We start from the raw sequence: 14,040 nt of genomic DNA, 5'->3' as shown, positions 1-14,040 counted from the left end.
CAGAACCATGGAAGACACTTTCTGGGGTTCCGCCTGAACACAGCAACGGTTTCCCACCCCCCTTTGTCCCGCTGGACCTTCTGCCTCCATCCCAGTCCTTGCTACCTCCTTCTGTCAAAATCCTCTCTCTCTTGCAAGACTCTTCCCAAATCCCACCTTCTTTAAGAAGGCTTTGTCCCGTGGCTGTGACCCTTCCCTCCTAAGCATCCCCATTGGACTTTATTCATCCTTCTTGTGTGATCTTTATTTTGGCACATTTTGCACCGTAACTAGCTGGGTGTTTGCTTATGTACAAGACTGGAAGCTCCTTGAGGCTGGTGGCCAGGGTTTATTCCTCTCTGCTGGGTCTCTTGGGGGGTACAGAGGGACACACACATACCTACACAAACAGTGGGGAACCAAATTGCCCAAATCGTCACAATTATTTTAGTCAAACTCCACCCACACAGACTAAAATACATAAATGTTTGTGGGAAATGGAAGGATAAATGAATCACATTCATTTTCAGGAAAACACAGCTAAATGCTTCTTCCTTGAAAACATATTCTGCAGAGTTAAAATCTCCGTGTGCTTACTGTGCGTGCTGGAAGTCCGACGGAGAAGCTGCCCGCTGCCGGGATGGGATCTAGGTGAATGGAGGATCTTGGATTTAGAAATTCTGACTTCTTGGAAATGAACTCATAAATTTAATCTTCTTAATGTCCTCTGGGAGGAAAAATATATCCAAAATTTCAGTTTAGTCCTACAAGTACAGAGAAAGCAAGTCCCAAAGAATCTAAGAATGCCAATTAAGTGGGGAAGGAGAGAAAAAATATATCTATCCTTTCCAAAATATGTACTCATCTCAAACTCTGATTCTTGGAAATGAGAGTGCTGATGGAAACATTGCCATAAAGTGGTGGCGTCCCACGGTCCTTGTCAGGATACAGACCTGAATTGTGCAAGCCTCTGGATTTAGCTACCAGCTTACAGGAAACACGGGGACAGATAAATAGTTTAAAGGACGGGACAGGGGTGCAAGCAGCAAAATTCAGGCTGGGAAAGTCTACAGGGTAAATGATCTGGGTGTGTCAACAGGTAAATTGCCCATAGAAGAGATAGAGAGGTAAGGTAAAAGAGAACTTAGGGGCCTTTTCAACCTGCTGCAACTCATTGCCTTTATTATGGTCCTGATTCAAACAATAAACTATAAAACAAAAAATATTTATGAGGCAATTAGGGAAATGTGAACACAGAAGATGTATTTGATAATACTAAGAAATTACATATTTTGTGATAATGGTATTATAGATATAATTATTATATATTGCTACAGAGTATGTATAACACCAGTTATATATATTATACTTATGTACACATATAATGGCATAATATATAACAATATATTAATATATAATGAATGAATGAATTATATCATTATATGTTAACATATGAGAATATATGTCTTATTATGTTATATGTCATAATACATTATTAATATAATATATAATTCTATATTTCCATAAAATGAAGGTATTTCATGTCTTGTCTGCTCTACCAGCTCTTGATAAAACTGTTGCGCTCTTCAAGAAGAGTAATATATTCCTGGTGCTCCAGGGCTGTGCTGAGCTCCACCCACTCATCTGCAGAAGTGTCATTCACCACCCTGCAGGCCACCAGCAAATATGTTAGGTGGTCATAGAAAGCCCAGGCAGGGACTCAGTGTTGGGTGTGTAAGCCGTGTCCTTCCATTCAGACTCGCCACTGGACTGAAAACTCACTTCCCTGGTGGATAAATGTCATTCTTGTCCTCCTCTTCTTGTCCAACCTCATCTTCTGGCTAGTGACAGTCCAGCACAAGGACCTTCTTGTCATCATTCTTTATAACTTCAGCCACAAAATTGGGAGTGGACATCAATCAGGCTCCTGTTCTTCAACCTTCTGTCCTTGGGAGGGCTCCTCCTCCCCATGAAATGTTGGTGGGATGCTCTTGGAAATATTTAAAATGACAGTGATCTTTTCTCCAGTAATTTTCCACATGAATTTGGCTTCTTCCCCATTCACTTCCAGCTCCCAACTTCCAGACATCTTTGGGAAGGGACTTATCCTTCTGTATCATCTTTTTCTCCTTAAGTCCATCATTTAAGGATTCAACAAATTTGTCACCTTAGGTGTGCAGCTCGCCACAGCTGTAGGCACAGGACCTGGCACAGCACATGGGAGTCCCAGTCCCTTGGAAGGCAGCTCCGCAGTGGTGGACTCCTTAGGGCACCAAGGTGCTTTAGTCTTGAAATCTTAGAGCAAAAATGTAGAGTTGAAATTATATAATGTCTGGGATTTGCTTCAAAATAACCCTGGTGTCAGGGAGTAAGTGAGGGTATAGACAAAATGAGATTGTCCCTGACTTAATTTTTCAACGAGTACCTGGAGTTTATTATATGATTCTCTACTTATGTCACATTTTTGCAAGAGCATCTAAAGTATTAACAAAAAGATATTAAAACATATTACACTAATTTAAGTAAAAGCAAATTACTAATAAAATCACACAATCATCACATTTTTAAAAAAAACATCTGGGACCACTTTAATGAATAAGAACTGTCTGGGTTGCCCAACCTCTTGATTCCTTGCAGTACATAAGGGATAAAGCATTTTCCAGCTAATAATTGGAGGGGGTTAGGGGCTTGAGGGAGAAATGTTGTTGATTCAAGAAAGTATTTGATTCTTGCCTTAAAAGCTGATTAAAACAGAAATTAGAGTTTCAGAAAATTAAGGCAGTCTGGAGGGAAGGTGGATGAGGGGAAGGGATAAGTGGGGGATGGGCATTAAGGAGGGCATTTGATGTAATGACCATTGGGTGTTATATGCAACTGATGAATCACTGAATTCTACCTCTGAAACTAATAAAAAAAATTAAGGCCGTTTGACTTAGGATAAAAAAAAAAAATTGCCTGGGAGTGATAAGCAAACATCTGGAGGTTACAGAGTGAAAAATTGAGCAGACAACAATTGGTTTTTACAAACTTTCAAGCCAACTGGGGAATAAAAAGTGGTAGGGAAGAGAAATACAAAATTGGGGGAAATGCCAAATCAGAGGGTAGAGACTGGATTGCACGGAGATGGGGACCATTCATGGACTGGTGAGGTGTTGGTTGCTATTCTGTCATGACATTTGCAAGGACACCCACAAGCCCCGTTTTTTCCAATCTAGTCATGTGTGTAAGATGAGAAGGAATCCATAATCTGCCTTTGAACATGAACTTCTGGAGAGTGACAAACAATGAAGAGAAAAAAAAGATCAATGTCAAGTTGAAATGGAGCAAGCAGAAGGGAAAGAAGTCAGTGTGGCTTGTGTAAGAAAATGTATAATCCCCCCCCCAACTCCACCGCCCCCGACACACACACACTCTGAATTCTTCCTATTCCTGCCTGTTCTCAGGGCAGGGCATCAGCTATACTGGTTACCTGAAATGATCATCCCAGGAAAGGATTGTTGTAGGAAAATGAACTGAGAAAAGAGAACAGACTCCAAGTGACTCAGGGCAAAGAAAGAACTTGTGGGGTCACTGCATTCACATAACCTGACACACGTACCCTATAAGAAAGGATTACCTGGGCTTCCACGAGTGGAAAGCCAGCCAAAGAGGGTAAGTGAAGGGAGAGAGGCAGAGCTCAGCAAAAATCAGCGAAATGCAGGTGAAGGTGGTGTCAGAGACCACCGAAACTTCCTTCAAACATCCACCTCCAAAAGCATATCTGGGGTCCCTTGAAATCATGGGCAGCTGCACTGTGTGCCTTCTATGTCAAGTGTTCTCGTGGGATTGTTGCCTCTATACTCATGGAACTTCAGAGAAGCCTTAGGAATGTCTAGACAGGGCAAGATGGAGGCCGGAGGGTGGGGAGTACATAGGAGACTTGGCTGAAATTTTGCATGAGAAGCTGTCAGACATCTAGATACAACGGATAAAGTGCTTGATGTGTAGAATATCTGTGTTAGAGACTGGGGATAGGTTCTTAGAAATCTAAAAAGAATTTTTTAAAATTAACTCCAGAAAAAGCAAAATTTTGTACAAGAAGAGAATGTATTTTTAATACATTACATGGCTCAGTGTGAATAATATTCATGTTACCATAATAATGTAAGCAATGGAAGTTCATTTATTAAAAAAAATTAACAACTCTATTGGGTGAAATGGTGGGACATTTATGTGGGGAGGTAGATAGGCTAAATTCTCAGTTTTCACAATATGAAAACAAAGAATACTTAAAGGTGGTTGGAATCAAGAAATTAGCAGTATATTGGCTAGTTATTTTGAAATATGGATCTAAATAACACAAGAAACGTTAAGAATATTTGGAAGTGGTTGCCCCTGGAAAGTTGAAATTGAGGACAGAAAGCCTGAGGCAAGGAATGCTAGATTCCTTTCTTTTGGGAGGGGGAAGGCGGTTATATTTGAGCTTTTAAGCCATAAACATAGTACTTAAATTAAAAAAAATTAAAAAATATATAAGATATTTGTGTGTCACTAATGACTGAACTAGTCATTAGTAAATTCTTCTGATTTTTAGAACCTATAATTCTCTACCAAAATATGTAAAAGCCTTCAACATATTGCCTGGGGCAGAGGAGGTGCTTAGCCACTGTTAGTTCGCAGAAGCTTCCAGAGTCACAAATACTGTGCCTCTATTGGGAGTGGCTTTGTCTGTTGAGCATGGGCTTTCACTTTTGACATGAAAATCTGCTTTAGCTCTCTGCTTTGCCTTTGTGCTTGTGTATAGGCGTGGGGCTGTGTGTTACACTGTTGTCAATCAAAAAAAGACTTTTTTTTTATTATGTTACGTTAATCACTATATATTACATCATTAGTTTTTGTTGTATTGTTCCATGATTCATTGTTTGCGTGTAACACCCAGTGCTCCGTGCAGAACGTGCCCTCTTTAATACCCATCACCAGGCTAACCCATTCTCCCACCCCCCTCTCCTCTCTAGAACCCTCATTTTGTTTTTCAGAGTCCATATCAAAAAAAGACTTTTTAAAAAAGATTTATTTATTTATTTGAGAGAGAGAGAGAAAGAGTACATGAGGGGGGGAGGGTCAGAGGGAGAAGCAGGCTCCTTTGCTGAGCAGGGAGCCTGGTGTGGGACTCGATCCCGAGACTCCGGGATCATGATCTGAGCCGAAGGCAGTCCCTTAACCAACTGAGCTACCCAGGCGCCCAAAAAAAGACTTTTTAAAAATAATTTTGTTAGGACACCCGTCACCGCCGCTGCCGCCACTGCTTCAACCTCTGCCGTCACTGTCGCTGCGAGTCGCCACCATGAACCAAGATCTTCGCAGGGAGCGGGAAGTCGCCGCCTTCAACCCGGAGCTGCTCACTCACACCCTGGATGGCAGCCCTGAGAACACCCCGCGCCGCGGAGAGATCGAGAACCTGATCCTGAATGACCCAGACCTCCGGCACGAGGACTTGAATTTCCTCTCTCGCAGCCAGCGTTACGAGGTTGCTGTTAGGAAGAGTGCCAACATGGTGAAGAAGATGAGGGAGTTAGGCATTGCAGACCCAGAGGAAATCATGTGGTTTAAAAAGAACTCATCTCTGAGGCTTGGAAACCACAGCCACTTAACGATCCTGAAACTCAGGAGTTCATTCTCAACAGCGCTACTGTGACCTCCATCAAGTGGTGGCCTGGTGGACTTGGGAAGACTTCAAATTATGCAATAGTTCTTGCCTAACTCGTCACTAAGGGGGAAATGCTACGGATTACATGCCTTCATCCTACCTCTTCGTGAAATTGGGACCCATAAGCCTTTGCCAGGTATTACTGTGGGAGATATCGGCCCCAAATTTGGCTCTGATGAGATGGATAAGGGCTACCTGAAGATGGACAATTATCGTATTCCCAGAGAAAACATGCTGATGAAGTATGCCCAGGTGAAGCCTGATGGCACGTACTTGAAACCTGTGAATGACAAGCTGACCTGCGGGACCCTGGTGTTTGTCAGGTCCTTTCTTGTAGGAGAAGCCGCTGGGTCTCTGTCCAAGGCTTGCCCCATTGCCATCCGATACAGCGCTGTGAGGCACCAGTCTGAAATCAAGCCAGGTGCACCAGAACCACAGATTTTGGATTTTCAGACCCAGCAGTATAAACTCTTCCCACTCCTGGCCACTGCCTATGCCTTCCAGTTTGTAGGTGCGCACATGAAGGAGACCTACCATCGAATTAATGAGGACATTGGCCAAGGGAATCTGAGTGAACTGCCTGAGCTCCATGCCCTCACTGCCGGCCTGAAGGCTTTCACCTCCTGGACAACCAATGCTGCTATCGAAGCCTGTCAGATGGCATGTGGTGGACATGGCTACCCTCACTGCAGTGGCCTTCTAAATATCTATGTCACTTTTACCCCCACCTGTACCTTTGAAGGAGAGACCACTGTCATGATGCTGCAGATGGCTAGGTTCCTGATGAAAAGTTACGACCAAGTGCACTCAGGGAAGTTGGTATGCGGCATGGGGTCCTACTTCAATGGCCCGCCCACTCAGCACATCCAGCTGCAGCAGGTGGCAGTGTGGCCAACTGGTGGACATCGACAGCCCCGACAGCCTAATGCAAGCGTACAGCCTTCGTGCAGCCAGATTGGTAGAACTTGCTGCAAAAAAGCTTCAAAATGAAGTGATTCACAGAAAAAGCAAGGAGGTAGCATGGAATCTAACTTCCGTTGACCTTGTTCAAGCCAGCGAGGCACATTGCCACTATGTGGCAGTTAAGCTCTTTTCAGAAAAACTCCTCAAAATTCGAGATAAATCTGTCCACACCGTCTTAAGGAATTTATGTCTCTTGTATTGTCTGTATGGAATCAGTCAGAAGGCAGGGGATTTTCTTCAGGGAAGCATCATGACAGAGTCTCAGATTACCCAAGTAAATCAGCGCATAAAGGAGTTGCTGATTGCAATTTGCCCAGATGCTGTTGCTTTGGTGGATGTGTTTGATTTTCAGGATATTTCCTGGTCTCTTTGTGCTTCATTATATATATGTATCTGATCTAACTTATCATCAAGTGTCTAATGTGACAATAAACCCATTTGACAAGCTTTTAATATCAATAAATTACTATATTTTTCAGCGTTAGAATTTTCATGTTTAAAATATTTTCCAGTTTACAAAAAAAATCATCTCATTTAATTCCTCAAACATACCCAGAATCATGTTTTCCAAGTCTGTAGCTGATAACTCTAGTTTCTGGTTAACTTTTTTCTCTTTCTTTTCAGTCACCTGATTTCAAATAAACTCTTGGATTCTTATATGCCTGGTTATTTTTCTAATTTTTTTTTTTTTTACTTTGGAATGCATTTAGATGTACAGAAAAGTTGCCAAATTCAGAGTTCCCATATATCCCTCATCCAGTTTTAGTTTCTCTTCATTTTTTCATCTTACATCATCATGGTACAAATTTCAAAACAAGGACACCAACATTACTATTAACTGAATTCTAAACTTTTCCTGGCTATTCTTGATTGGTGTCAGGCATTTTTAATGATTGTAATAATTGTAAAGACAATTTGAAGCACCGATGCCATTATCCTTCTACAGTGAGAATTTACTTTTTCTTCTTTTGACATGTTGCTGAGTGAGGGGAAGATCATCTTATTCCACACAGGAATTGAAATAATCTGAACATGGGTTTTAGTCATCCTGAGGGCCAATCCATGTCTGGTTTACCTTTATCCTTTCTACTGTATCCATTTGGAGTCCCAACCAAAGCCCTGGGAGGTTTATCATGGCTACTCCTCGGTTTTGGTCAGTGAACTCCATTTTCCACCCCCATATATGTGAGACTACCAAAAGCTCTGTCCAGCTTCTTAGTCTTGCAACCCCTACTTTCACTTTCAGAATTAGTAATCAGCTCGAGGGGAAAAGTGTTCCCATATATGCACATCTTACCTCCCTTGGTGTCTTTCAGATCTTGAGCCTGCAAATTTTCCTGTCCTGTCTACTCTCTGATGACTTCCAGTGGAATATATATATATATATATATATATATATATATTTTATTTATATATTCATCTATATCTATATATACTATTATTTTTTTTCCTGAATCCAAATTTTCTAGTTGTTCTTAGAAGCTGAGTTGGCCCCAAAATAGACTAGCCATTTACTAGAAGTTAAACTCTCAAAAAATTTTTTTAATTTTAAAATTTGTGGTAAAACACACATGCCACAACATTTACCATCTTAAAAATATTTTTCCTTTTTTAAATTTAAATTCAATTAATTAACATATAATGTATTATTGGTTTCAGAGGTAGATATCAATGATTCATCAGTCTTATATAATACCCAGTGCTCATTACAGCATGTGCTTTCCTTTTTTTAAAAATTTTTTTATTGTTATGCTAATCACCATACATTATATCATTAGTTTTTGATGTAGTGTTCCATGATTCATTGTTTGTGCATAACACCCAGTGCTCCACGCAGAACGTGCCCTCTTTAATACCCATCACCAGGCTAACGCATCCACCCAACCCCCTCCCCTCTAGAAGCCTCAGTTTGTTTTTCAGAGTCCATCGTCTCTCATGGTTCGTCTCCCCCTCTGACTTACTCCCCTTCATTCTTCCCCTCCTGCTATCTTCTTCTTTTTTTTTTTCTAAACATATATTGCATTATTTGTCTCAGAAGTACAGATCTGTGATTCAACAGTCTTGCACAATTCACCCCACTCACCATAGCACATACCCTCCCCAATGTCTATCACCCAGCCACCCCATCCCTCCAACCCCCCACCACTCCAGCAACCCTCAGTTTGTTTCCTGAGATTAAGAATTCCTCATATCAGTGAGGTCATATGATACATGTCTTTCTCTGATTGACTTATTTCACTCAGCATAACACTCTCCAGTTCCATCCACGTCGTTGCAAATGGCAAGATCTCATTCCTTTTGATGGCTGTATAATATTCCATTGGGTATATATACCACCTCTTCTTTATCCATTCATCTGTCGATGGACATCTTGGCTCTTTCCACAGTTTGGCTATTGTGGACATTGCTGCTATAAACATTGGGGTGCACGTACCCCTTCGGGTCCCTACATTTGTATCTTTGGGGTAAATACCCAGTAGTGCAATTGCTGGATCGTATGGTAGCTCTATTTTCAACTGTTTGAGGAACCTCCATACTGTTTTCCAGAGTGGCTGCACCAGCTTGCATTCCCACCAACAGTGTAGGAGGGTTCCCCTTTCTCCGCATCCCCTCCAACATCTGTCGTTACCTGACTTGTCAATTTTAGCCATTCTGACTGGTGTGAAGTGGTATCTCATTGAGGTTTTGATTTGGATTTCCCTGATGCCGAGCGATGTTGAGCACTTTTCCATGTGTCTGTTGGCCATTTGGATGTCTTCTTTGGAAAAATGTCTGTTCATGTCTTCTGCCCATTTCTTGATTGGATAATTTGTTCTTTGGGTGTTGAGTTTGATAAGTTCTTTATTGATTTTGGATACTTAGCCCTTTATCTGATATGCCATTTGCAAATATCTTCTCCCATTCTGTTGGTTGTCTTTTGGTTTTGTGGACTGTTTCTTTTGCTGTGCAAAAGCTTTTTATCTTGATGAAATCCCAATAGTTCATTTTTGCCCTTGCTTCCCTTGCCTTTGGCGATGTTTCTAGGAAGAAGTTGCTGCGGCTGAGGTCAAAGAGATTGCTGCCTGTGTTCTCCTTTAGGATTTTGATGGACTCCTGTCTCACGTTTAGGTCTTTCAACCATTTGGAGTCTATTTTTGTGTGTGGTGTAAGGAAATGGTCCAGTTTCATTCTTCTGCATGTGGCTGTCCAATTTTCCCAACACCATTTGTTGAAGAGACTGTCTTTTTCCCATTGGACATTCTTTCCTGCTTTGTCGAATGTTAGTTGACCATAGAGTTGAGGGTCCATTTCTGGGCTCTCTATTCTGTTCCATTGATCTATGTGTCTGTTTTTGTGCCCGTACCATACTGTCTTGATGATGACAGCTTTGTAATAGAGCTAGAAGTCCGGAATTGTGATGCCGCCAGCTTTGCTTTTCTTTTTCAATATTCCTCTGGCTGTTCGGGGTCTCTTCTGGTTCCATTCAAAATACCATCCACTTTTTTCAAAGAAAAAATTTGTTCAAATTATTGAAATTGAACAAATTATTTGTTCCATTTCTTTGAAAAAAGTGGATCGTATTTTGATGGGGATTGCATTGAATGTGTAGATTGCTCTAGGTAGCATTGACATCTTCACAATATTTGTTCTTCCAATCCATGAGCATGGAACGTTTTTTCATTTCTTTATTTCTTCTTCAATTTCTTTCATGAGTATTTTTAATTTTCTAAGTACAGATCCTTTGCCTCTTTGGATAAATTTATTCCTAGGTATCTTATGGTTTTGGGTGCAATTGTAAATGGGATCGACTCCTTGATTTGTCTCTCTTCTGTCTTGTTGTTGGTGTATAGGAATGCCACTGATTTCTGTGCATTGATTTTATATCCTGCTACTTTACTGAATTCCTGTATGAGTTCTAGCAGTTTTGGGGTGGAGTCTTTTGGGTTTTCCACATACAGTATCATATCATCTGCAAAGAGTGAGAGTTTGACTTCCTCTTTGCCGATTTGGATGCCTTTGATTTCTTTTTGTTGTCTGATTGCTGTGGCTAGGACTTCTAACACTATGTTGAATAGCAGTGGTGATAGTGGACATCCCTGCCACGTTCCTGACCTTAGGGGGAAGGCTCTCAGCTTTTCCCCATTGAGAATGATATTCGCTGTAGGTTTTTCATAGATGGCTTTTACGATATTGAGGTATGTACCCTCTCTCCCTATACTCTGAAGAGTTTTGATCAAGAAAGATGCGGTACTTTGTCAAATGCTTTTTCTGCATCTATTGAGAGGATCATATGATTCTTGTTCTTTCTTTTGTTAATGTATTGTATCACGTTGATTGATTTGCGGATATTGAACCAGCCTTGCAGCCCAGGGATAAATCCCACTTGGTCGTGGTGAATAATCCTTTTAATGTACTGTTGGATCCTATTGGCTAGTATTTTGGTGAGACTTTTTGCATCCATGTTCATCAAAGATATTGGTCTGTAATTCTCCTTTTTGATGGGTTCTTTGTCTGGTTTGGGGATCAAGGTAATGGTGGCCTCATAAAATGAGTTTGGAAGTTTTCCTTCCATTTCTATTTTTTGGAACAATTTCAGGAGAATAGGTATTAATTCTTCTTGAAATGTCTGATAGAATTCCCCTGGGAAACCATCTGGCCCTGGGCTTTTGTTTGTTGGGAGATTTTTGATGACTGCTTCAGTTTCCTTAGTGGTTATAGGTCTGTTTAGGTTTTCTATTTCTTCCTGGTTCAATTTTGGTAGTTGATACATCTCTAGGAATGCACCCATTTCTTCCAGGTTATCTAATTTGCTGGCATAGAGTTGCTCATAATATGTTCTTATAATTGTTTGTATTTCTTTGGTGTTGGTTGTGATCTCTCCTCTTTCATTCATAATTTTGTTGATTTGGGTCCTTTCTCTTTTCTTTTTGAGAAGTCTGGCCAGGGGTTTTTCAATCTTGTTAATTCTTTCAAAGAACCAGCTCCTAGTTTCGTTGATCTGTTCTACTGTTCTTTTGGTTCCTATTTCATTGATTTCTGCTCTGATCTTTATTATTTCTCTTCTCCTGCTGGGTTTAGGCTTTATTTGCTGTTTTTTTCTCCAGCTCCTTTAGGTGTAGGGTTAGGTTGTGTATTTGAGACTTTCCTTGTTTCTTGAGAAAGGCTTGTATTGCTATATATTTTCCTCTTAGGACTGCCTTTGCTGTATCCCAAAGATTTTGAACAGTTGTGTTTTCATTTTCATTGGTTTCCATGAATTTTTTTAATTCTTCTTTAATTTCCTGGTTGACCCATTCATTCTTTAGGAGGATGCTCTTTAGCCTCCATGTATTTGAGTTCTTTCCGACTTTCCTCTTGTGATGGGGTTCTAGTTTCCAAGCATTGTGGTCTGAAAATATGCAGGGAATGATCCCAATCTTTTGGTACCGGTTGAGACCTGATTTGTGACCTAGGATGTGATCTATTCTGGAGAATGTTCCATGGGCACTAGAGAAGAATGTGTGTTCCATTGCTTTGGGATGGAATGTTCTGAATATGTCTGTGAAGTCCATTTGGTCCAGTGTGTCATTTAAAGTCTTTATTTCCTTGTTGATCTTTTGCTTAGATGATCTGTCCATTTCAGTCAGGGGGTGTTAAAGTCCATCACTATTATTGTATTGTTGTCAATGTGTTTCTTTGCCTTTGTTATTAATTGCCTTATTTAATTGGCTGCTCCCATGTTAGGGGCATAGATATTTACAATTGTTAGATCTTCTTGGTGATAGAGCCTTTAAGTAGGATATAGTGTCCTTCTTCATCTCTTATTACAGTCTTTGTTTTAAAACTAATTTGTCTGATATAAGGATTGCCACCCCAGCTTTCTTTTGGTGTCCATTAGTATGGTAAATGGTTTTCCACCCCCTCACTTTGAATGTGGGGGTGTCTTTGGGTCTAAAATGAGTCTCCTGTAGACAGCATATTGATGGGTCTTGTTATTTAATCCAATCTGATAGCCTGTGTCTTTTGATTGGGGCATTTAGCCCATTTACATTCAGGGTAACTATTGAAAGGTATGAATTTAGTGCCATTGTATTGCCTGTAAGGTGACTGTGACTGTGTATTGTCTGTTCCTTTCTGATCTATGCTGCTTTTAGGCTCTGTCTTTGCTTAGAGGACCCCTCTCAATATTTCTTGGAGGGCTGGTTTCATGTTTGCCAATTCCTTTAGTTTTTGTTTGTCCTGGAAACTTTTTATCTCTCCTTCCATTTTCAATGATAGCCTAGCTGGATATAGTATTCTTGGCTGCATATTTTTCTCGTTTAGTGCTCTGAAGATATCTTGCCAGTCCTTTCTGGCCTGCCACGTCTCTGTGGATAGGTCTGTTGTCAATCTAATGTTTCTACCATTGTGGGTTACATATCTCTTCTCCTGAGCTGCTTTCAGGATTTTCTCTTTGTCTCTGAGACTTGTAAGTTTTACTATTAGATGTTGGGCTGTTCACTTATTTTTATTGATTTTGAGAGGGGTTCTCTGTGCCTCCTGGATTTTGATGCCTGTTTCCTTCCCCACATTACAGAAGTTCTCTGCTATAATTTGCTCCAATATACCTTCTGCCCCTCTCTCTCTTTCTTCTTCTTCTGGGATCCCAATTATTCTAATGTCGTTTCATCTTATGGTATCGCTTATCTCTCGAATTCTGCTCTCGTGATCTTGTAGTTGTTTATCTCTCTTTTTCTCAGCCTCTTTATTTCCCATCATTTGGTCTTCTATATCACTGATTCTCTCTTCTGCCTCATTTATCCTAGCAGTTAGTGCCCCCATTCTTTATTGTACTTCATGAGTAGCCTTTTTGATTTCGACTTGATTAGATTTTAGTTCTTTTATTTCTCCAGAAAGGGTTTCTCTAATAACTTCCATGCTTTTTTCAAGCCCAGCTAGTATCTTTAAAGTCATGATTCTGAACTCTACGTCTGACATCGTACTAATGTCCGTATTGAGTAGGTCCCTGGCAGACGGTACTACCTCTTGTCTTTTTGCTGAGGTGATTTTTTTCGTCTTGTCATTTTGTCCAGAGGAGAATAGATGAATGAGAGAACAAAATGCTAAGAGGTTAACCACGTCCCCAGGAAATATACTCTATACAAATCAGGAAAGACCTGAAACCAGGGGAAAAGAAAGGGAAAGAAAGAGAAAAAAAAGAAAAAGAAAAAGATAAAAACAAACAAAAACAGAACAAAACAAGAAAAAACAGAATATGATCAAATGTGATCAGGCTAGTGCATAGATCAGTGCCACACACTAGATTTTGGGCGTATTTTGGTCTGTTAGAAGAAAGTGCCTGCTAAAATTTAAAAGGAAGAAAGACTTATATATGTACAAAATAAAGGTTGATACAATGAAGGGATTGAAGATGACTGTAAAGATGAAAATTATAAAAGATTTTATAAAAGGAA

General features: G+C 40.3%; 2 pseudogenes; one reads left to right on the top strand and one right to left on the bottom strand.

Moving 5' to 3' along the window:
• Positions 1-1,534: 1,534 nt before the first annotated feature.
• Positions 1,535-2,198, bottom strand: LOC112808534 (complement component 1 Q subcomponent-binding protein, mitochondrial pseudogene; annotated as a pseudogene).
• Positions 2,199-5,302: 3,104 nt separating this feature from the next.
• LOC112808533 (peroxisomal acyl-coenzyme A oxidase 1 pseudogene) lies at positions 5,303-7,025 on the top strand (annotated as a pseudogene).
• Positions 7,026-14,040: the final 7,015 nt, after the last annotated feature.

The sequence above is a fragment of the Callorhinus ursinus genome, unplaced genomic scaffold (assembly GCF_003265705.2).
Source record: "Callorhinus ursinus isolate GAN/ISIS: 27379988/994484 unplaced genomic scaffold, GSC_fseal_2.0 scaffold39, whole genome shotgun sequence".
NCBI lineage: Eukaryota > Metazoa > Chordata > Mammalia > Carnivora > Otariidae > Callorhinus > Callorhinus ursinus.
This window is presented reverse-complemented; position numbering and strand designations above follow the sequence as displayed.